This window comes from Aulonocara stuartgranti, assembly GCF_965226115.1.
Source record: "Aulonocara stuartgranti genome assembly, chromosome: 6".
NCBI lineage: Eukaryota > Metazoa > Chordata > Actinopteri > Cichliformes > Cichlidae > Aulonocara > Aulonocara stuartgranti.
In genome coordinates this window covers 15,767,783-15,789,639 of record NC_138944.1, presented here as the reverse complement: position 1 = coordinate 15,789,639, position 21,857 = coordinate 15,767,783, and the positions used below count along the sequence as shown (strand labels likewise).

At 38.0% G+C, this 21,857-nt stretch overlaps 1 protein-coding gene across 1 annotated transcript in view; it reads left to right on the top strand.

The window, feature by feature from the left end:
- stx8 (syntaxin 8) overlaps positions 1–21,857 on the top strand; it is a 46,438-nt gene that overhangs the window by 8,599 nt on the left and 15,982 nt on the right. The window lies entirely within an intron of this gene.

Genomic DNA, 21,857 nt, shown 5'->3' with positions numbered 1-21,857 from the left:
TTAAAAATGTTTCCCCTTACTCTCTTCCATTTTGTTGTCTTTTTTGTTCGTCACTTGTCAGTAATATCTGTACCCCTTAGACTGGGGGGGTGAAAACGATGAAAAGATGAAAAGGATGAATATGTTATATATTTTTATTTCGTTTTTTAATTGCAAAAACACTTTAAATTTACTTAGTGACAATGTCTCTAGAACTGATTTAGGAAAATGATACAACGGTGACTAAAACTGAAACTACTCTATCCTAGCAACACAACTGTAGATCTTTTGAGTACTTGCATTAAATGTAGCTGTATTCCTAACTTAGATATATTATAATTTCTCCTGCTTAGATACAAACTGTATTTGTATATAAGCATAAAAACTTTAATTATTTGATGCTCTTTGCCATCAAAAATGAAAAATACAGAAATTATTTCCTCTGTACAAAGGATGATTTCTCAAGGCAGTTTTCTTACTTGCATTTAACATAAAAATTGACAACATAAAAAGTCAGAAGAATGTTTTCTGAGAGGTAGAGGAAATGGCTTTAAGTTTTAAAGTAGGAGAATGTCAAGACTTCTACTTGATCTTGACAGTTGGCGTGTAACCTCGGCGTCCGGCTGTCTTTCCGTCTTGTGGGGTTCCTCTTCCCCCTGATCACTGTACTGTAGCAGTGTTTCCCTATAAATAGATTAAGCTCTTTGTAGTTTGGCTCGTCAAGTCTAGCTCATGACCAAAGTGCAGTGGAGGTTGCAGTCATTTCCTTTTGGGGAAACGATTCCGGGTGAGGTCAGCAATGAAGTTGACCCTTTTCAGAGGTTTTAAGATGAACCCAAAGCCCTCAACCCTTCAGTTTGACTGAATCAAAAAGAACTGAAATGTAGAAATGAGCAAGCAGACCATTTATCTCACTTTGCGTTGAGCAAAAGACTAAAATGAGCAAACTGCACATTTTCTAACTTTTCTTTCCAATTGCAGTAAAATACGAAATTCAATCCTTGTTGTTTATGTGGTACAATTAGTTAAATGACATGTCATCATCAGTTTTTTTCTTTTAATGTTTCTTATGTAATGTTGCCAAAGATTATTATGTTCTCATTTCCACAATAAATGTTGCCGAAAATAGTCCGACACCAACTAAAACAGCTCGCGTCAGCTGTAGTTTTCCTCACTACCAAGAAAGATCAACATTAATTTTGCTTTATTGGTGTTGATATTTCTCATATTGCGGCCTGGAGCGGTGACATCAGTCCATGTCAATGTCTTTTACTCATGAGTGACAGACAGTGGCAAGCTCACTAAATTAGCTTTTTTTTGAAAAGGGTGGCCAAAGTTTGAGGCTGTCTCGTTTGTTAGATTTTAAATTGCACATTTGAATTGGATTTGACTGGTAGTGAAATACTGCAGAAGTGAAATATGCCATGTATGGTAAAGGGATGTTCTTTCAAATCTTATATGTAATTAAAAACCAGGAAATGTAAACGCAGAGAGTGAAAGTTTTCTGCTTAGTTTTGGTCAGGAATTTTGTATTTAGCTTATGTTATTCAAATAAATGACTCATTTGATTTTTGCTGTGAGATTGTCAAACATACCAACTAGAGATGGCACGATACCACTTTTTTATGTCCGATACCGATACCGATATCATAAATTTGGATATCTGCCGATACCGATATGAATCCGATATAGTGTTTTTTAATCAACAAAACTGTTTTTTTTTAAATATCTTGCTGCATTTTGTATAAGTTCATACTCAAGTTTAAAACAACAACTACACTAAAGCTATTCTGTTATACCTATATGCAAAAAAAAAAAATTTCATAGTTCAGCAATACTGATCAATCTAATAAACTTAAACCTACACCATCCTCCCTATTCTGGTATTTTAAAGAGTACTTAGCGTAAATATTAAGCAACCTAACTAATAGGGTTCCAACTCCCAGCAACAACAAAAATAAATAAATAAAAAATAGGGAACCACCCCTCACGCTCCACCTCATGATGCTTAATCGACGTAATCAACCTTAATTTGATGCAGTGTGAAAAAAAAAGCACAGAAATCAATTATTTTTCAAGAAATATTAAATAGATTCAACATCTTTCTTCAACAAAATTGCAGACTGCACAGATGGTACCTTCCCAAAGGAAAAAGTACTATAGCTTACTAGGGTATATATATATTAGACTTAATAGTCACTATATACAGTAATGGACTTCTATTCATTTTACATCAAATTAAAACTTTGGGTGTAAGATTCGGATAATTATTTATTAAAAGGTAGACATTTTAAATGAGAATAAGAAAGAAAAGTATGTCTTTGTGCCCCCTTTTCCCTGTTCATGCCCTATCGGCCCCCCTGGCTAAACTTTGCTAGATCCGCCCCTGCACGGTTACCAGCCGTCAGCTACGTAGAAAAAGATCCTGGAGTAGAAAGTAATATTAAATAAATTCTAACAACAGCTTATCAAGCTCAAACGTGCTGCTGTTGTTCAGCCGCTGGTTTCCTCTTTCTGGTGCAAAGTGGGCCAAAAACAAACCAGAGAGACGGACTCGCGACAGAAAAGCCGATCAGCTGATCGTTAAGCAGTTTCATGATTGACGTAGCAGCAAGAAGAGGCAGTCGCTCCATATATCGTTTGGTAAGCTTAACGCAGGAATGCTTTACAAACATTCAGAGATGGACTTACACACTTGCTTTACTTCTCTCGGGGATAACTTTGTCGGAGATGAAATGCCGGGTTGCTAGCGAAGCTCCACATGCTATCCAGACCACCACAGGTCCCGCATGCCACAGCCGCTCTATCACGTGATGCATACTGCTCTGACGTGCTAACATTCTGAGGTGAGTTACGGCGTGTTGCAAGTTTTGTGAGGTGCTTTCGTGATATTTAATGGATCGGATTAAATTTTTTATTTTTCTCCGATATCCGATCCAGTAATTTAGGTCAGTATCGGACCGATACCGATACATAATATCGGATCGGTCCATCTCTAATACCAACACTGGCACTGAAACCTGCCATAAGTGTTGCCATAATATGGAATAGGTCTACTATCAGTCTGCGATCGGCAAGTTACATTTACTACTTTTTACATTTACCAACTACTATTGGTTCTTTTTGATATCATTATTGATATTTAATGGCCGCTGCAATGGGTCAGTTTGTGTAACCTTTTGATGCATGTCGCCACCCAGACTGAAGTGTGCTAATTGCCAAGTGTCCACTAATCTTTTAGCTGTTTTTTTTTTTAAAACAGATCACAGTAGACGTAATTTTGAGCTGATTATTAAATCACTGATTTGATTCTGCTCTAGCAGAGCGTTTAAAGGGCCAATATGTGGAGGAATAATGACTTCAAATAAACAGTAGATGGAGAGGAGAGAGGCACTCACTGCTGCACAGTGACATCAGCAGCTACCCCAGAGAACGCAGACCTCTTGGTTGCTCCTACTTTTAGAAACAGCTCAGTGAGCAAATAAACTATACTAATGATGGCACTGGCAGAAAGTCTGTGTGGTTAGAGCTGTTGATTGATTTATTGTTTGTTTGATTCACTTGGTTTGAAAACGAGGCTGGTACTAGTGAGTAGTGTTTTCCAGACGAAATGGAAACGCGTAGAGTTAGCGATGTCCAGAAAAGTGTTGTCATCAAAGGAATGTCAAGCTTGCAATGAGCCGAAAAAGAGCATCATCTTATGTGACCACCAGATTGGCTGACTGGTGTGTGACTGTGAATTATTGAGAGCTACAGAGGATGAAGGGAAAATGTTCCACACTCTCATAATTTCATTTCTCATAAGAAAATGACAACTTTAAGGACATCGTGAAGGGCTTTAAAGTGGTTTTTTAAACTTAATAGACGTACGTCTGATGGGAAAACAAAAGCCAGCCAAATGAAGATGCTCTGTCCAGCCTGACTTTTGGGGCTATCAGAAATATGCCATAATCAATCACGAGTCCCTGTGTTCTTATTTCTCTATTTATCCATGTTGGTATCCATCTTTGTCTAAGGCCTTTTTGGTGTCTTATTGATAAAGTTGCGAAGGAGAGGGGGCTGACAGTGGCATGAGGGTCACCAATAGTGAATGATGAATAATCTAGTTTGGAACAGTAAAGAAATTAACATTTTGAGACACTAATGGAAAAACGTCTAAAGACATTCCATCAATCATGCTTTCTTTGTCCCCCCTCAGTGGACTAAGACCCTTTCTCTTATTTAGAAAAGCTTTCTTGACTGTTTTTGTGATTACACTGGCTTTTTTGTGTAGAATTTCTCGATGTTCCAGGAGTTCCGCCATAAACAGTGATTGATCTCAATGTGATAGTCATTGGTAGTCCTGTTCACTCTGTGGTGGGTTGCATGAAAAAATCCATACATTAAAAGGTTGAATGTTTCCTTATGTGCTTTTCTGACACGGTGGCTCAGTGCCAGTAGGTTACTTTCTATCACACATACTTGTTCTTTGAAGTAATCCCTAACTGCAAAGTTTTCATATCTTTTACTGTTTATTAACATTGATTTCTTTTTGACCGGCTTGTTGCTTGAATAAAGCATTTAAAAATTTTTAAGTACAGCAAAATATTGATGCTGGAAATTAACAAGATTTCCATGGCAATCAAGGGTATGAAAAACGTAGGTGTTTATAAGGAGATTTGACTCTCCAAAACAACCAAAAAAAGGAATAGAATAAAATAATTTCCCACATCCTAACGTGTAGGTTTTCACCCGTCTTTTTTTTCCCCAATGTGTTTTTTGCATTACAAGCAGCAGTCTTTGTTCACCATCTTGACTTTGATTTATCTCGATCCATCTGGAGCAAATGTGTGCTGGTGATAGATGTTTGCAAGAAAGGCCCCACATTAAAAAGCCAGTGGCAGGATTGCTCGTACTCCAGAAAGAAAAATGGTTTGTCAAAGTGGTAAAAGAGAGTCATGGTGGAGACACCCGGAAAAACATTTGTGCTTGCTTTAGCCATCTCACCTGCCACTGTTAAGAAGGTTAGCCATTGCTCAGCAAATACTGAAATCACATCAAAAGGTTTCACAGTAAAACAAAATCTTTTGTGAACATACAACTTCTGTACCACATTGTGACAATTTTATGCATTAGTTATTTTTTAAGCGATTTTTCCAGCCATCGAAAACAACAGGAAACACATTTGTATAAGCGTTTTACATATTCTTTATTATTTAACCACCAATAATGTCAAAAGTCCAACATCAATGGAAAAACAAAGTGTGAAATTGAAAGTGGTATTCTCTAGTGGCCAACTTATGACGAAGCCAGTTTTAAAGCAGTTTGTGCCTTTTTTATGCATCATGGTGACTCATTTTTAGTTTCTCTGTATCATAATGTAAGTGATATTGTAGTACATTAAGAACCACCCGAACCACAGGTCTGTGGATCAAATGATCCTGACGTTGCAGGTTTGTGGGTGCTGATGTTTCTTTTGAAAAGAAATCTAAAATAAAATCTTTTTATGGTCTGTTCAGCTCAAGTATTGCCTCTTTGGCATTGTGACTTTGTTAGTTCCTCTAATAAACTGTGTTGAAGTCAGCTGCCTGTGTTTTAGAAACTGCATACAAAATTGGACAAAATCATATTATCAGAATATTCTGTGTGTATAAGAAAGAGTAGAAAAACCTATAGTTATAGTACACCCCTGCTTCTGTCTCACTGAAAATGAATGGCTATGGAAAAATAAGAGTATCTGTAATGGACAGAATCTGCCAGCTGAGATATTAGCATGCGGCTAGTTATTCTTACTTCCAGCTTTGTAGTAACTTTATCATGTTAACTGCGGAGACAGATTGATTCGACTCCTGTGGGGACCTGATTTTGTTCTAGGTTTATTGTTTTGCTTTCTAGCTTTCATGTACATGCATGTTTAAAAGTGCTTAGATGCACATTTAACAGACATGCTGTGCATGTGGACAGGCACTCAAAGAAGCCCAGTATACAGTATGATGCAGTAGTGAGTTGTGGTCTATCATACTTAGCTCATTTTCAGACCCGGATCCCTTCCAGATGTCTACCAACAGGCCTGTATGGAGACTGGGCGAGGTTCCCTTCCACTCTCTAGCTAGTCCATCAATTCTCACAATATACATAGCCACCATACTGGCACTTGTAAGCTTTTTCACAAACTATTAATTGTGCATATTACCAAAAAAGAGTAGACTAATGAGGAAAATGGGGGGGAAAAATCCAGAAGGTATGATTTCAACAACCTTTCCCACCACTGTCTTATAAGCAGATGAGACATCGTTGGAAACAAACACTCACTGGGCAAGGTGTTCTTTGATGAATTTGGCTTTATTGCCAGTAATCTATCTTTGTGTGCTTTAGAGTGTCTTATTCTACACCACCTTACTGCCATTTGTTATTATAGATTACACAAATTTTACATATAGTATTCCTGTAACCTTTAAAATAACGGCTTTTAGACTAAGCCATGACTCATGAGTCATCATGACCCATGATAGATAGAGAGATAGATAGATAATATAATATACAGCAATTGCTAATTTTTGTGAGACTTATTGGAGCTTGTTTTTTTCTTTTCCCACACTCCCAGTATGACACACAACTGTCCAGACATTAATTCACTCATTCAGCTCAGAATGATGACGGATACAGCCTCAACCCATTGCTGCCTTTTTGAATCAGAAGAATTTAATTGAATTAGAAGATTGCCATGGGAGGAAGTCATGCTTTTCAAAATCTATTTGTGTACCACATAAACACCTTAAATAAGGCTTTATTCAGCTATTCTTACTTTACCTCTTGGTGTTACTGTCTACAGTATTAATATACATTTGAATTTTATTTTATAGTAAACCTTATTTATTAGTAATCTTAGTGTGAAAACGTTCTATGCAAAACAAGGAGGAGCTGTGAAGTATATATTTCAAATGAAATTTGACAGTACATTGATGTTTATATTTATTATTGGGGGGCAATCACATTACCTTTATAGCTGTTGGTGGTATTCATGGATGGGAACCTTTGCAATTTACAGCTGCCAGTTCCATTGGCTCTGACCAAAGGGTTCCCTGCCATTTAATGGTGCCTTAGACGGACTCCGACTTGGTCTGGCAGGTTCCTTTTGGCTAACGCAAGTGACAACGGGAACAAATCTCCTCCTCTGTTTATATAATTGCTAACCACTCTGGTTTGGAGGCTGCATTCAAAGGGCCGACTAGCAGAAAGCTGCCTTGCGCTTTCCTCAGCCTCAAGGAAGCATGGGTCATCCCACATAATGAGTGGAAGGACTTACTTTACTAAGTCTGCCTCAACCCACAGCCAGCACGTGGTTCCCATTTAAGCACAGGGGGAACATTGCACCTTCATCTTCTGGGCATTTTTATGTTTTAATGTGTGCGTGTGTGCGCAAGTGCACATATATACATCTGTTCTTTAGCAGCCTGCCCTCAGAGTCTGTGTGTGTGTTTGAAAGTGTGAGTGCCTTGTCTAAGTGTGTGATCATTTTGTTTGTGCCGAAGGTGTGGACCACATGTACAGCACATGTTGTCAAGTTGTGATTGGCACATAGGTCGTATTTATATCTGCATGAAGAGCTAAGAGACCACTGTCCAGTCAGAGAGCTAGACGTTAATGCAAGACCTCACATGTAAGTTGGCGCAATCACAGACGGTGCGGTAGAGAGCATGGTGGGCTAATCTTACAAATGTACTGTGCCGCTAGTAAGGTGAAGCGGTTTTATCCCTTCAGTGATTGAGTGGAGACATTTAAGAAGAGCAAGGGATTAAAAATGAAGGTTAGGAAAGAACCAGGAAGGACAGTATGACAGAAAGCAACGATGAGAATGTGCAATATTGAGATGTGAAGAGGAATTACAGTGAAGACAGCCTAATTGAGCTTACTTATTAAGAAGTTGGTTAACAAATTTTATTAAAGCTATTGCAAAGAAAGAAATGGACAAATGAAGAATCACAAGCAAATTTAAAGTGGAGGAAATGGTTAAAATGAAAATAAGAGAAAAAAAAAATAAACAAGCAAGCAAGTAACAAGCACAATAGCTCTTCTTTAAATTGAAAATAAACAAAATATCTTTCGGAACATCAATAATAAAGTATTTTACATGAAGTAAAAAATAGTCATAACTGTGAACTATTAAGTGTTCTGAAATCTCACTGCTTGTTTGTACTAAAATATGTGCAAGGTACTGGTAGACATAACATGCCCCGTATTGTTATTACGCTGGTGGGGCATTTGGCAGAATCAAGCTTCAAGTGGGCCTTTAAGTGATGCCTATCAGCTAACCTTCAAAGTGATACATCACTGTTCCATTATAAATTGCAACAAGTCTTTAATCATCTTTAAAAAAGTCTTCTGATCTGTTATCAGCTTCATCTGTTTCACTCTTGACTTAACCCCAGCCTGTAGTTTTGTCTCCAAGCTCCTATTGTGACACATCTGAGCCAAGCAGTACTTTAATGTTGCAGTGTGAATGGGCACACACTTTCCACACTAAGGAAGACCAACACACACCGATGTTTCTCCTAACTGGACAGCTTTGTGGGGGGCATGTTCAGTTAAGTTTTATTTGCATTTATTGAAAAGTGACTGCAAAATGCAGTGAAGACTATGGCGTTATTTTTGTGCCACTATCCTGAGCGCACGTAAAAAAAATTTGAGCGCACGTAAAAAAAGTTTGCAGGTGCAAGTTGGAGACCAAAACAGCCAATCAGATTTTTTGCATCCAAGTCTGGATTGGCTGGTTTTGTGGCACAAATATAACGGTGTACAGAAAGAGTTGAGCGCGCACGGCCAGAAATGTTGAGAGCGCGAGCAACACGTTGAGAGCGCGAGCAACACGTTGCGAGAGGGGCTGCTGGTGTGTGTGTGTGTGTGTGTGTGTGTGTGTGTGGATAATAGCAAACACTGAAATACATTTTTTGCACGCAGCAATGACTTTTGTTCACTCAAATTTAGCTTTTCTTTGCTCAAAATAAATTTCTCCTCAAAATGCAACACTTGCACCTGCAAACTTTTTTTACGTGCACTCAAATTATTTTTACGTGCGCTCAGAATAGTGGCACAAAAATAACGCCATAGAAGACTTTCACTGAACTGAAATGAAACAAGGCTACGTGAATTGTTTAAGTAAAGTGAATAAAGTAGTTTGGTTTTGTTTATTTATATTTTTGCTCTTTGCTCTGTGGCCATGATAGAAACACTGTAATTAGTTGTTCAGCAGTAGACTTGTGTAGCCCACACATGAATCCACTAGTGGGCAGTAGAGGCTGTGGCGGCACAGCAGCTGCAGGACTCAGTAAAACTGTGTGATTCCACCTACAAAGTGTAATTATTTAAACTTGTGTCCTTGTGTTGTGGGGGTGGAATGATCCACGTTTAGGCAAGATGAAGAAGGAGTCATAGGATCTCTCACAGGTTTTGTTAATTTGTTTCAATCATCTGAGGAGGGTTCTTCTTCTCCTTCAGTGATCAGCACCGCCTCCTTTTGACTCATCATCTGGAGGAACTCTGTAATTATGCGACAGCTGTAGGTGCAGCTGCTTAAATGCTTTCAGCATATACATGTAATACACTGTCATACTTAATAGGATCAGTATGATAATGACACATTTGTTAGTGTGTGTCATTGATTTATATGAGGGTAGAGTCCAGCTACTTGGGCTACAGTCACATATTTGCCCTAATGTGTTTGTGTCATTGTGTATACATGTGGTTTTCTCACTGTTTAATTGTCTGCGCATCTAGCTGTGTTTTTAAGTGCAGCAAAGCATGTGGTATTGTTGCATCATGTTTTTGTGCCGGTTTCTTTGTACCCTCCATCATTCCTAGCTGCCCACAATTATGTGGGAGGCTGTTGAAATGGGAAGTTATTTCAGCCGCACTGGTGGCCAAACTTTCATTCTGGTTTTCATGAGTAGAGTGCAGTTACCCTAAATCCACCACAAACTTCAGCAGTTCATCTCTCCTGTCAGCCTAGCTTGCCAAATGTCCCTAACTCTGTCAGTTTCAAATTCAAATATATGTTCCTGGCATGACTGTGTTTCAGCGCAATATTTTGGATCGCTTTTTAAAGTTCATAAATATAAATGACATAGAGGGAACAAATAGTTGTGCCATGCTGAGAAAGCTGAGTAAACATATGGAAAACAAATAATACTAAGCTCAATGAAATGGTTTCATAAAAACTTTATTGTTCTGTTTTGAGTCTCTGAAAAGTAATATATCTGTCCATCCCTTTTTTTTTTTTTGGCGTAGTTTGCTTAAATATTTGTTTAAATGTTCAAACCTGCTCAGCTAAAACAAACAATTTGAAAATGTAACTTATTCAGATTATCATGTTTCTGTTCTAAGTGCTGCAAGTTATTTGCAGTCAATATGATTGAATTTGGTTGGAAGTAAAAACGCGGTTTGACCTTCTTGTCTTATTTCTATAAAAAACACCTATTAGTATTTAAAGGTTTCAGAGAGGCTTCAGAAATGCCGACTTGAACTCAAGAACCTTTTTGAAAGCTGTACAGACCAAGATCCAAAGTAAAGTCCGGATTTGATCCCAGCATCTCTGAGAACTTTCCAGGCTGAAAAACACCTCTGTGATGTTTCATGTTCCATGCCCCACTGATCCCCAGAAGATAAATACCCACTGGCCCCAAACTCTTCTCTGCAGGAAAACATCTGTATTAGGTATGATACAACTCTGTAATGCTCAGTGGTGCCTCTGAGAAGCACTGTAAATTAATTCTGCTCCTCTTTGAGACATAAATGCTTGTTGGAAGCATGTCACATACAAGAACCTTGTGTCTTTCTCTAGCTGTGTGTCTGATTCTATGATGCTGATAGACCAAAATGTCTATACATGTGTATTTGTCTCAGTGTCTGAGCATGAGAGCATATGTGTCTTTATGCGTCAGAGTGCATTATGTGTGAAACAGGGTCTGGCTGGAAGATCAAAGTCCCTCCATAACTCCTCAGTCAGTCAGCCGGCCAGCGTATTGCCGGGAAGCTCCACTCACCACAGGGGATGATGAGTTATTTGACTCAGATTATTTCAATTAAAACACATTTGTTCCGTTATTGGGAAAGCCTCTAATCACTTAAAAATAGCAATTGAGAAAGCTCATGCTCAGTTTTATTAGAATGCATGTATAAATGGTTTAGTTCCAGCAACAGTGAAAATGTGTGTGATTTCAGTGTAATTTCATTTTAAAGGAATAATACTTCCTCCCAAGCCTACTTTTTTGTTTTTTAACATTCTGACAGCTAAAATATAAAATCTTGTAGTTTTTAAAAGTTATATGATTTTGAAAAAACTATCTTGTTACAAATAACAGGAAGCAAATGCAGGATTTGAACATAAATGTTCACATTCTGTAAATGATGGTTAAAGGATCAGGCTGAAGGCAGAGAGCAGAAATCCAGGGGCAGTGGAGAGAATGGCGGGCAATTGGCACTGCAGCTGCAGTGGTGAAAGACCACAGCAAGCAGAGAGAGCTTTTGGTGGTTTGTGGATGGGCAAGGGAACAACAGAGACACAGTCAGGCTGGACATGATGCTGAAGTGTAAGAGAGAAAGTTTAGTAACAACAAACCCTGTGCATTATGTGTGAAACAGGGTCTGACTTGAAGACTTACACTACAATCACTTTTCGTGTAAGTCAGTTTGCATTTTCTTACCACTGCGGTCAGAGTCTAAGTAAATTGAGTGCACACAGGTGAGTTGGTGGGAGGCAGGTAATCGAGCTAGGACAGGGGATGAGCAGAGTCAAGTGAAGGGAGACCCCACCTACACACCATAGACACAGAGAGAGAGACAAATGGGGGGCACAGAGAACATAGGGAATAGGAAACATTGGATAGACTCTTTACCACAGGCATAGTGTTTTTTTGCATGTAAAATTGCTGAAAAGGAAAAATATTCAATGGGCTTTTGTCAAAGGAAATCCTGCATTAATTGTCTTTTTCTTTTACATGACCATTTCATTTTTAATGTAGTCTTCTTAATGTTAATTTGACCATAACAAGGAAGTGCACTAGATAACCTGATTTCTGTTCGAGAATCCAGGTACTTCCCTGTTCTCATGTCCTATGAAACTCATTCAATTAAACTGATGATATTTCATTCTTTGCTATTTCCTTGTTTCTTAATATGCCACCCACTCCCGGGTGTCCTTGCAAATGAAGTGTGATGGTAGTGATGAAGTGTAACCGCGACTGGTTTGGAGGTGCCGTGCCAGTGACAGGGTGGTCCCTGCTTTATACTGCTGCTACTGATGGTGCTGGCACCCTCATGCTCATCACACACACATTGTTTGGTGGCACCTGGCCATAAGAGGGGTGATGATGGTGAAAAGCCTGGTAATAATCAAACTTCTTCTCAGTGCTGTTGGTCTTTGTAGAGCGCTTTAAGAGTTTTAGACCTTTTTTCATCAATTCTAAAAAGTCAGAGCAGATGACTTGTGTAATAATTGTATGCAATACACTGGCAGCTATAATTCATATTCACTGTTCACTTTTCAGTGATGGCTGGCCATCATAACAGTTTAATTTAACAGGATAAAGAGCTGTTTGTAAAGCTTTTTTTCATTCCTTGTAATTCAACACTTTTTTGAGGCTTTCTTTGTGTTGTTTCTGTGGATAGTATCTTATTTAATTGTAATAAATGTTTATATTCTTTTGATGGCTCGTAACTATCTTGGAAAATGTGAGATCATAAAATGTTTTATAGTCACCACTTATCCAAGCTGACATCATTTTCTCTGCTGATGAGGTTTAGGTACTTTTGAGCCAGTACTATCAGTTCACTTTTTTTGTTTGTTTGTTTATATGTGCAGTGCTAATCATTTCCAGTAAAGAACCATGCTGTTTCCAAAGGCTTTATATTTTAATCATGCTGTGCTGCTGGAAAGACTTAGAAAAGGCCACTGCATTTACATAATGAAGTAGAGCTGCAGAAGGAAATGTAAAATTAACATTTAGAAATAAATAAGCTTTGGAATATAAACTGAGAAAAATGCAAAGGGAAAAAACATAAATATATAAAGACTGCATAAATATATATTTTTAAAATGAATTAATAAATGAACGGGAAAGTTGAGAAAAGCAAAAAATAGGGGAATTGATACAAAGAAATACTGAAGCAAGTTAAAATAGTTACATCTACGTATATCTCAAAAAGTAGATTCCTATATTTATTTTTAATAATAATGCATTTCATTTCTATAGTTCTCATTTTAATTATTTATTAGCACTTCATGCTCTCCGTAATGTTCTCACCTGTAATGTTCTTGCTCTATCCCCTTGTCAAAATCTGCCTACACACAGAATGACAAACATTTCAACACCACCTTTGTCGTAGTTTCACTGTCGCAGTTGGTGTTACTGTGAATGTGTTTTTCCTCAGTGACGCACACACATGCAAACACAGACTCACAAGATGAAAACGGTAACAGTCACATTGTTGCGGCTTGTAATGATACCAGCTCTGCTATCATGACTGTTAATGAATCCGAGATTAAGTTTGGAACATCCAAGAATAGGCAACTAGGATGGCCGAAATATTGAAATAAATATGGAAGGTATTGCCTGATCACCTTACCTTTGGTACGTAACATAGCTGGCAAGAAGTGACACTTTCTACATGAGAGACAGAAGAGTGGGGAGGTTGGAGGTGGGGTAGATGATAGTAAGGTTGTAGTATGGTACAGTGTAGAGTAAAAATCGATATGCAGTTTATAAGACCGATACTGTTATTTGGTGATTTAAAAATCCACTATATTGGCAAAATGTTTTTGTTTTGTTTTGTTTTTTTGTTCGGAAAGATAAAAAGATTTCCATAACATTTGTTATGTGTCTTTAAGATTTTGAAGTTTTTGTTTTGGGGCTGCAGTTGGTTAGAATTTAAAGTTTAAGCGTTATTTTCATGCTTCTTGTTGGATGTTGAAGCTCTTCTTGGAACCTTGTTAAGATCTGACCATACAAAATATGATTTTTTTTTTCCATTTTGCAAGTGGTCTTAAACTTTTGATTGGGACTGTATAATGCCTTCATATTGTATTTCGAATTGTCTAGTGGATTCCATGGCACAGAGCATTAACATACTTGAACACTGTGAGCACAGTGTTCAAGTATGGTGTTTCTAATAAACTGCTTGGTGAGTGTATATACAAGTATAATTTGAGGCTGAAAGAACTGTGGTAACGTTGCCAGTTTAACTTACTTAACATGGTTGAGACAGCAGCATAACAGATGTTTCTTTGGTGCTTTTTTTCCATATATGAGTCCAGGGCTGTTGGTTTATGCTTAAGAAACATGTCCTATGAAATTTACTGTATCCACATGCATATGCTTGTGCGGAATGGCTAATAGATTATCTGGGGAAAACCCAATGTTTGGTGGGAAAAAAATGTAAAACCTTCACCTTTGTATTTAGTGTCTAACAAATATAAACCCAATGGTTAGTATCAGCTAAAACTGAACTAATGGGCAGGTTTTTGAATTTATGTGCTGTTCTTTGAAGTCTTTGTTTTTTTCTTCCTAATTTTGAGTAAGTCATTCATCAGCTGGTTGTTCTTCTTGGTGTCCGTCATGTGCGGTGATTGATCTTTTGGTAAACGTAACAGGGTTAGAGAGGTGAAACTGTCTGTGGACACACAGCCGGTTTCGGTTTCAGGTTGGCACACAAATGTTTAGGATTAAAGCACGAAATGTGAAAGCATGTATTTAATAGTATTACATGTTGTTGATCAGTGCTTTTCCAGCATATTGGTATATTTGCATCACTTTATGCCAGTTTATGTAATTTATCAGTTCAATACAAACATCCAGACTGCATAAAATAAAACGTATAAGATGAACATTTCAGGTTCATCATTTGTACAGCCACCTGTTTAATACTGTCTAGCTCTCCTTCGAGCCTGGGCTTGGTCTGGAGGAATGTTCAGATGGGTGGTATTAGGTAAAGTATCATTCTGATGAATGCCAGGACCCGTGTTTTGCTAGTTTGAAGTTTGCAGAATAATAAGATGATATTTGACTTATCACTTGAGCCCTGTCAATATTTTATGCTCCCTTGTTGAAAGACTTGCAGTCAGAAATTCAAGGAACTGCAAATCACTGATGTAACAGCGTGAATATTGTTTGAAATGAATACGCAGTAGTGGAGGGCCTCTTTCAGCGATCGTTAGGCTACGTCTTCTCCTGGTAGCATAGTAAAGTTAAATTTATTCCAAAGCTGACAACAAAAGTGCCAATGCAAAGTTTTCATTGAAAGCAAAGGTTGTCCCACAATATGTATAAACATTTCTATAATTCGATCACTGGCAAGTGTGTACATGGCATGAGTTGCAAAAGCAAGACATCCATCATCACTGTGGCAGCCAATAACCTGGTGGGAGAAAATGTAATGATGCAATAAAAGGGAATCTTACCCCCCACCTCAATGTGTTGAGTGGAGGCGTCTGTCAGTGCTTTTGAAACAACTCACTGATTTGTTGGAGCCAGAAACAATGATGCCCAGAAGTGAGACTAATCTGTTCTCATGTGGATCAGTACTTCAGAAGGCCAGATGTTGGGAGTGTAAATTGTGCGTATGTTGATACTATTACAAACCCCATCAGCACACATGCATATTTGGTCAGAAATACACAAAAATTGGTCAATTCTGGGAAGACACTAAATTAGCTTTACTTAAAAAATACGCTTCATGCCATTACCCATGTAAAACTTAAATAATTGTGTAGCTTGGAGTCCATGTGTACATCTGTCTGATGGTCTTCCTTATTCAATTTCTTGTCTACATGTACATGTAGACACTTGTCTACATGTACAAGACATTTCTTGTAGTATACATTGTTTTCTACAGCGTTACATCTTTAACTCATTTTCCATCTGGTTTGCCTAAGTGGGAAGATTTGTGTATCATATTTCCACTGTAGTTAAAAAAATGCTATTTAAGATTCTCTGATGTCTAATGAATCTTATTATGTTTGGTTAGCCCCATGATTTAAAAAAAAAAGACTTTTGCAGAACTGTTGATGTTGGCAAATGAAGTTATAAATTATTGATCACCATTGTGAATATTTAAACAGTGATAGGAATCCCCGGAATAGAGAGGCTCACCTTTTGTAGCCTGATTGTGCATATCCAATTTTGTCTTCATTGTTTTTGTCTTTAGTTTCAGCATTAAATTGATTGTTGAGTTTTGTGCTTATGTTAAAAACAGGTAAACGCTACATTCCTCACTCATCATAGACCCTCAGGGTTTGTGTACAAAAAGCAGTCAAGGGCCAAAAAGAAAGAAGCTGAAAGAAACTTTTCCAAGACTGTGCAACTTCTTGTAAATACCATAATTGCTATGAGTAGTATCATCATGCTGAGTGCCTTTACGTGTGCCAAGTGAAGTTCCAGTTACACCCAGAGATGTGTGTGTATGTGTGTGTGTTTTAGCAGTACCCTCAAACACAGTCAGTCACACCAGGGCCAATTGGTAACAGTTGTAGCCAGGCCTCCCTGCACTGCAACAAGAGATACCACAGGAGGGGTGACTTAAAAAACCCTTTCTCTTCTCTTTCCCCTTTCTCTGTATCCTCAGGAGAAATCATCTCCTGAATAAGCACAACAAAATTAGACCCACTGACTTAGATTGTGTTTAAATTGGTCACAGGAAACAAGCATTTTCTCTGTGTGCTATGCCCTCTCCTGGAATGAGTCCTAAAATAATACAAAGTTAATACAGCGCATCCTGGAGCCACCATGGGGTGTAACTGTTTATCCAAGTGCCTCCACTGCACACACACAAAAAACCAAAGCTTTGAGCTTGAGTCAGCGTTACAGATCCTTGGGGCAGATATAGATCTGTGATGTGGAAGTGAAATTGTTCAGATTTTGATTAATACCCGCACTTCATCATCTTTGCTGTCTGATTTGTTTTAAAATGAATACATGCATACACTAACAATGACTCTGCATTGTTCTAGATCTAGGTTCTCTCCTACTGTCTATACAGAAACATACACATAGTTATATGTCTATTAAAATCAATCTTTAAAACTGTGGGATGTCCATGCTTTCGCGTAATATTTTTCTTGTTCTCTTTGTTGCTATTGTGCCTTTATTGGTCTGGATAAAGAACTGTAACACAACTTTCCAGTTCCTTATTAACATTGGATCTGGATTGTTGCTTCTTAAGTTGAATCAGACAGTCCACTAATTGCTCAGCGAGATTGGTTCTTAACACACTGAGTTTTAATTAAATAACTGGGCTAATGGAAGAGGGCGTTCTCCTGCAAGGGAATACAGCTCATATGAGAATCTGTGCAGATCAGGGAGTTTTGGCAAACCCCCTTGTGTTATTATTAAGATCATGGCTTTATAGTGGTATAAATGACTGTTAACGATCATTTCCACTGCAATATAATGCTTTAAATTTCAAAACTCAATCTTTAACATCCTTCCAAAGATATTAGAGGATTCATGGATGGCTGCTCATCTAATCTCAAGGAGGCTTCTCCTGGAAACTCAGCCAGAAGAGGCATTGTATGGTTGTGTTTGAAAAAAATACTCTACAGACGTGTTAGTAGTTTTCTCTGTAGTAAAAATAGTAAAACTAAATATATAAATAACATTCGATTGCTAGTTGAGACAGCAGCTAGAGGGTTTGGGCTACATAAGATACCTCTGACTGGATGATGATGATGATGATGATGAGCTACCAGTCCTGGTAACTGGTAATTTGCATCCATCTGTCCATCGTGCCAGATGATCCTGACAGAAAAGATGGAGGAAACAGACCTGAAACTGACCCCAAATGGCAATGTGGCCATAAGATGATTTTGGTTTTTTCGTTTGTTTGTTGTTGTTTTTATTTTAAAGATTCAAGCTCTAGAAGGCACTTGAAGTGGTGTTGAGATAACTCAGGAAAAAGCAGAATAAAGTGACATCATGTGAAAGCAACATCTGTCTCCTATTGGTGTATGTGTGTGTGTTTCAGGGGTCCCATTCTGCTTTTAAATAGGGCCAGGTTTATGCCCATTGTTTTTGTGTTTTTCTTTTTTATGTAAGTGTGAAAAACGTGATGTGTGTCAGCGATAAACTTCTGTCTTTTTTTTTTCCTCACAATTTGCACCACTGTTCTCTGTAATTCTGAAGCCTTGCTAGTTTTCTCACCCATTGAACACAGCAGAGAGAGAGAGAGAGAGAGAGAGCAGTGCAATAGGTTACTGCAAACAGCTATTTTGCTGTGTTTGGGGGGGGAATCTGCTAAAGAGTCATGACAAGTGGTAAAATCTAGCAACAAAGCTGCTTACTTAGTAACGCTGAGCTGAAGTATTTTGATCACTGTCATGAGCAAGAAGGATGTCAGGACAGGCTGAAATAGTACACATTTCACCTTAACACACAAAACAAGGAAACAACAACAACAAAAAATATCCCAGAATGGGAAAACCTATCCTAACCAGTATACGAACACTTAGATTTTGTGGTACAGAGCTCTGTATTATAGCAGGTGTAACCAAAATTTTCTGGGACTTGGTCCATAAAGTTAAAAACCTCATCTGATTTAAAGTTATTTTGACTGTTTTCTAAAGGAAAATTGTTCCAAGGAAACGCACATGGATTGCCTGGTTCTGTATGAGCTGTAAAACTACTTAAAACTTCTTGTTATGAAAGTAACTGTTCACTAGTGTTTGTTTATGTTTGCTTTGGAAATATTACAAATCGTGAGCTGTTCCTTTGCCTTTCTGTACTTTTCTCTTTGCACCATTTAGTACCAGTTAACCCAGGTTTTAACCTCCTAGGACCTGGCGTCCACATATGTGGACATCACATTTTGGGTTGTCTAGACCAAAATACTAAATATTGCTCTGCAAGGGCCTGATATCCACTTACGAGGACGTTATACTGCCACTGTTCTATCGAAATTTAAAATGAATGTCCTCATATGTGCATCCGATTTTTCTCAGAAACAAAAATCAGGTAAAAAAAACAAAACAAAAACATAATTCTTTGTTTTTACATTCATCAGGTCCCAATCAGCCCAAATAGCAAAGAGAAATTAAAAATGCATGCCATGAGAGAGTTAATGTCTTTGGAGGTTAATTTGTACAAAGAACTTTCTGGATCTGTGCAGGTTCTTTTTGATGTTTTCTAGGAAAGCCTTATATGGACTTTTGTTTTTAATGAAATTAACCAGTGATTTATACCTTGTTGTAAAAGCTCTGTTTTTACATTCATTGTTAAAGTCTTTATTGTAGACTTTGAGAGTGATACAGCGGCTCCTTAAGAGTGTTCTTGAAAGTTATAAGGTTGTTTTTCTTAACAATGGAAATAATCCTGTCATCATCCACTTTAGACTTCAGTGGTCTTTCAGGCCTTTTGGTGTTGCTGAGCTGGTCAATGCATTCGTTCTTTTGAAGAATGTCCCATGTTGGCTAACCTAAAGCTCTCGCCATCTCTCTGATACTTTCATTTTTGGTTTTCAACCTAAAGATGACCTCTTGCTTGCATAGACATCTCTTTTGACCTCATATTGAAAGCTTCAGTGAACAGTAACTGGATACAAGTATATATCTTTCATCTGCTTATTTGCTCATGAAGTGACAAGAGAGCAGGCTTAACCTTACTGCAACTCAGTCACTGTTTTTCATTGCTTTTGAGCCTCTGAAAATGAGAAACTATGTATAAACATGTCTGTAATTAATTTCTAAACAGTTAATTCAGTACTTTGGTTAGAGACACTGAATTAAATCTGAATGTCTCTAGTTCAATCTTTTCTTGGTTGTTTCATTTAAAAACCATTGTAGTGGATTATAGAGGCCCCGCTGTATATATTTCTATACGAGGAAACTAAAGTATGTTCTTAATGTACTGCAGTGTCTTTAAAGATTACTTTAAAAATAAGACAAAAAAACAAACAAATCAGAAATCCCATTCTAATTCAGCTACAAATATTTAAAAACAAAGTATGTGTTCAATAAGAGCGCTTGTCTTTTGCATAATTGAGGTGAAATAAGCGTATAGCAGTGCATCCTAAAAAATGACAAACAGGAGAAATTTGTGTACACACATGCCATGCTTTTCCACGCTGTGGTTTTAGAGGTTTATTCAGTGTGATAGCACATTAAATAAATAAACTCTGTCTGAAACAGGGGCTTCTTTGTGGTATAGCTAATCTAAGCCAGCACCTGTCACACAGATAAGTTACAATGGGAAACTGAGAATTATGGTGTTAGAAACTTGATTTGATAATAGAGTGAACTGAAGGACTACGCATGTAAAAAGGCAGTATATTGTAGTGCAGCCATTCTTAGTGCAAACGTTAATTGAGCGTTTCATTGCAACTATAGTTAAAAATCATGTCCTAGAATGGATGGAAATTCATCAATGAAATGGGATGTTATTGCTGGGCCAGAACTGAATTAAGAAACTTGGCACCAGCGACTGAAAACATCCATGACTAGTTGGAGTGGCATGCAGCACGAATGGTTCAGTGTCTACACCCCTTCTCTGCCTGTAAAGGAAATATTTCTTCCTTCTAAATTGTTGCCTGATGCTTAGATGGTGATGTGGAAGTCTCGAGGGACACTGTACATACGGCAATCTCACGTCTCCAATCTGCTTGTCCTTGCCCCTTAACATTCTGGCCCTTCAAACTTACTTGCTTTTCTTTCCTTCCTCTAATTATTTTTGCAACTTAATTATTTGGTATCAGCCAAAAGGCAAACTGTCTTGTCAAATGGCGATGACTCTAGCTGGGGGAAACAAGGCAGTTTCATTTGAGTTGAAGACATTTGTGCTCACAAAGATAAATGCTGCAGACAGCCCCGAGCCCTCATTGGTGGGAATTCGGTCATGTTGCCCAGTTTTTGAAGATCATATCAACTGAGTACTACTTTGCCATACCGTAGCAATACATTGTTGTTCCCCTTCTGAAGAACACTGCCTGTAAACTTGGCACTAGTTTGTAGATGAGTTTAGCTTCCCATTCCTGTTTAGTTTGTAGTTGTCTGAGTGAATAAGTATACAATGCCATCTTTCAACATTATTACTTTTTAATTTGGAAATTTTTCAGCAGCTGTCTGTTCCCATTTCACATATACACAAAAGAAGAAAGAGAAATACAACAAACCATCAGAAAGAAACTACATCATCGCATGAACATTATAGATTGCTTTATCTCTAAAGTTTGTTCCTTTGACATCAATATTTCATCCTGTCACTGACACATTAACATTATCCATTTCTTAAATTTCACTCTACATTGTTCCTCATAGTCTTGTCATGTGAGTCAGTTGCTCCTTAACATATATTTCACTCGCCGTTTTTAGCCATTCATGTTGTTTTCGTGGTTCCGGTTTGTACCATCTCTGTGTGATGGCTTTTTAGCTGTCTGTTTTTGTTGCTGCACCAGATCTCTGGAGATGACATGTCAACACGGTGGCTTGCTCTAACAAATCACACAGGCTTCCATCTGGACGACCTTCAAGTCAGGAACTCCTACTGAAAGACCTTAGCCACAGCGCCAAACACACACACACAAAAGGAACACACTCTCTTTCTTTGGATCCTAAGGCATAGTCCCAGAAGCCTCAGCTTACGTCTTCAAAACTCATGAGAAATAAGGATCTGATTAAATCCAGGAAGGAGTGAAACCGTTTGAAAGGGCAAGGAGTGCTTTCATATGACCTACTTCCTCTGCCACAACTTATGTCTGTTGGCAGGTTCTGTCTTTTTGTTTGCCGGTCAGGTGTCATGTAATGCAGAACTTGTCTTTCCATCATTGAGAGTCATTTTTATATAGATGGTTACCTTGGGGGGGCAATTCCAACTCCCCAAAAAGTTGGGATGCTGTGTAGCTTGTAAATAAAAATAGAAATG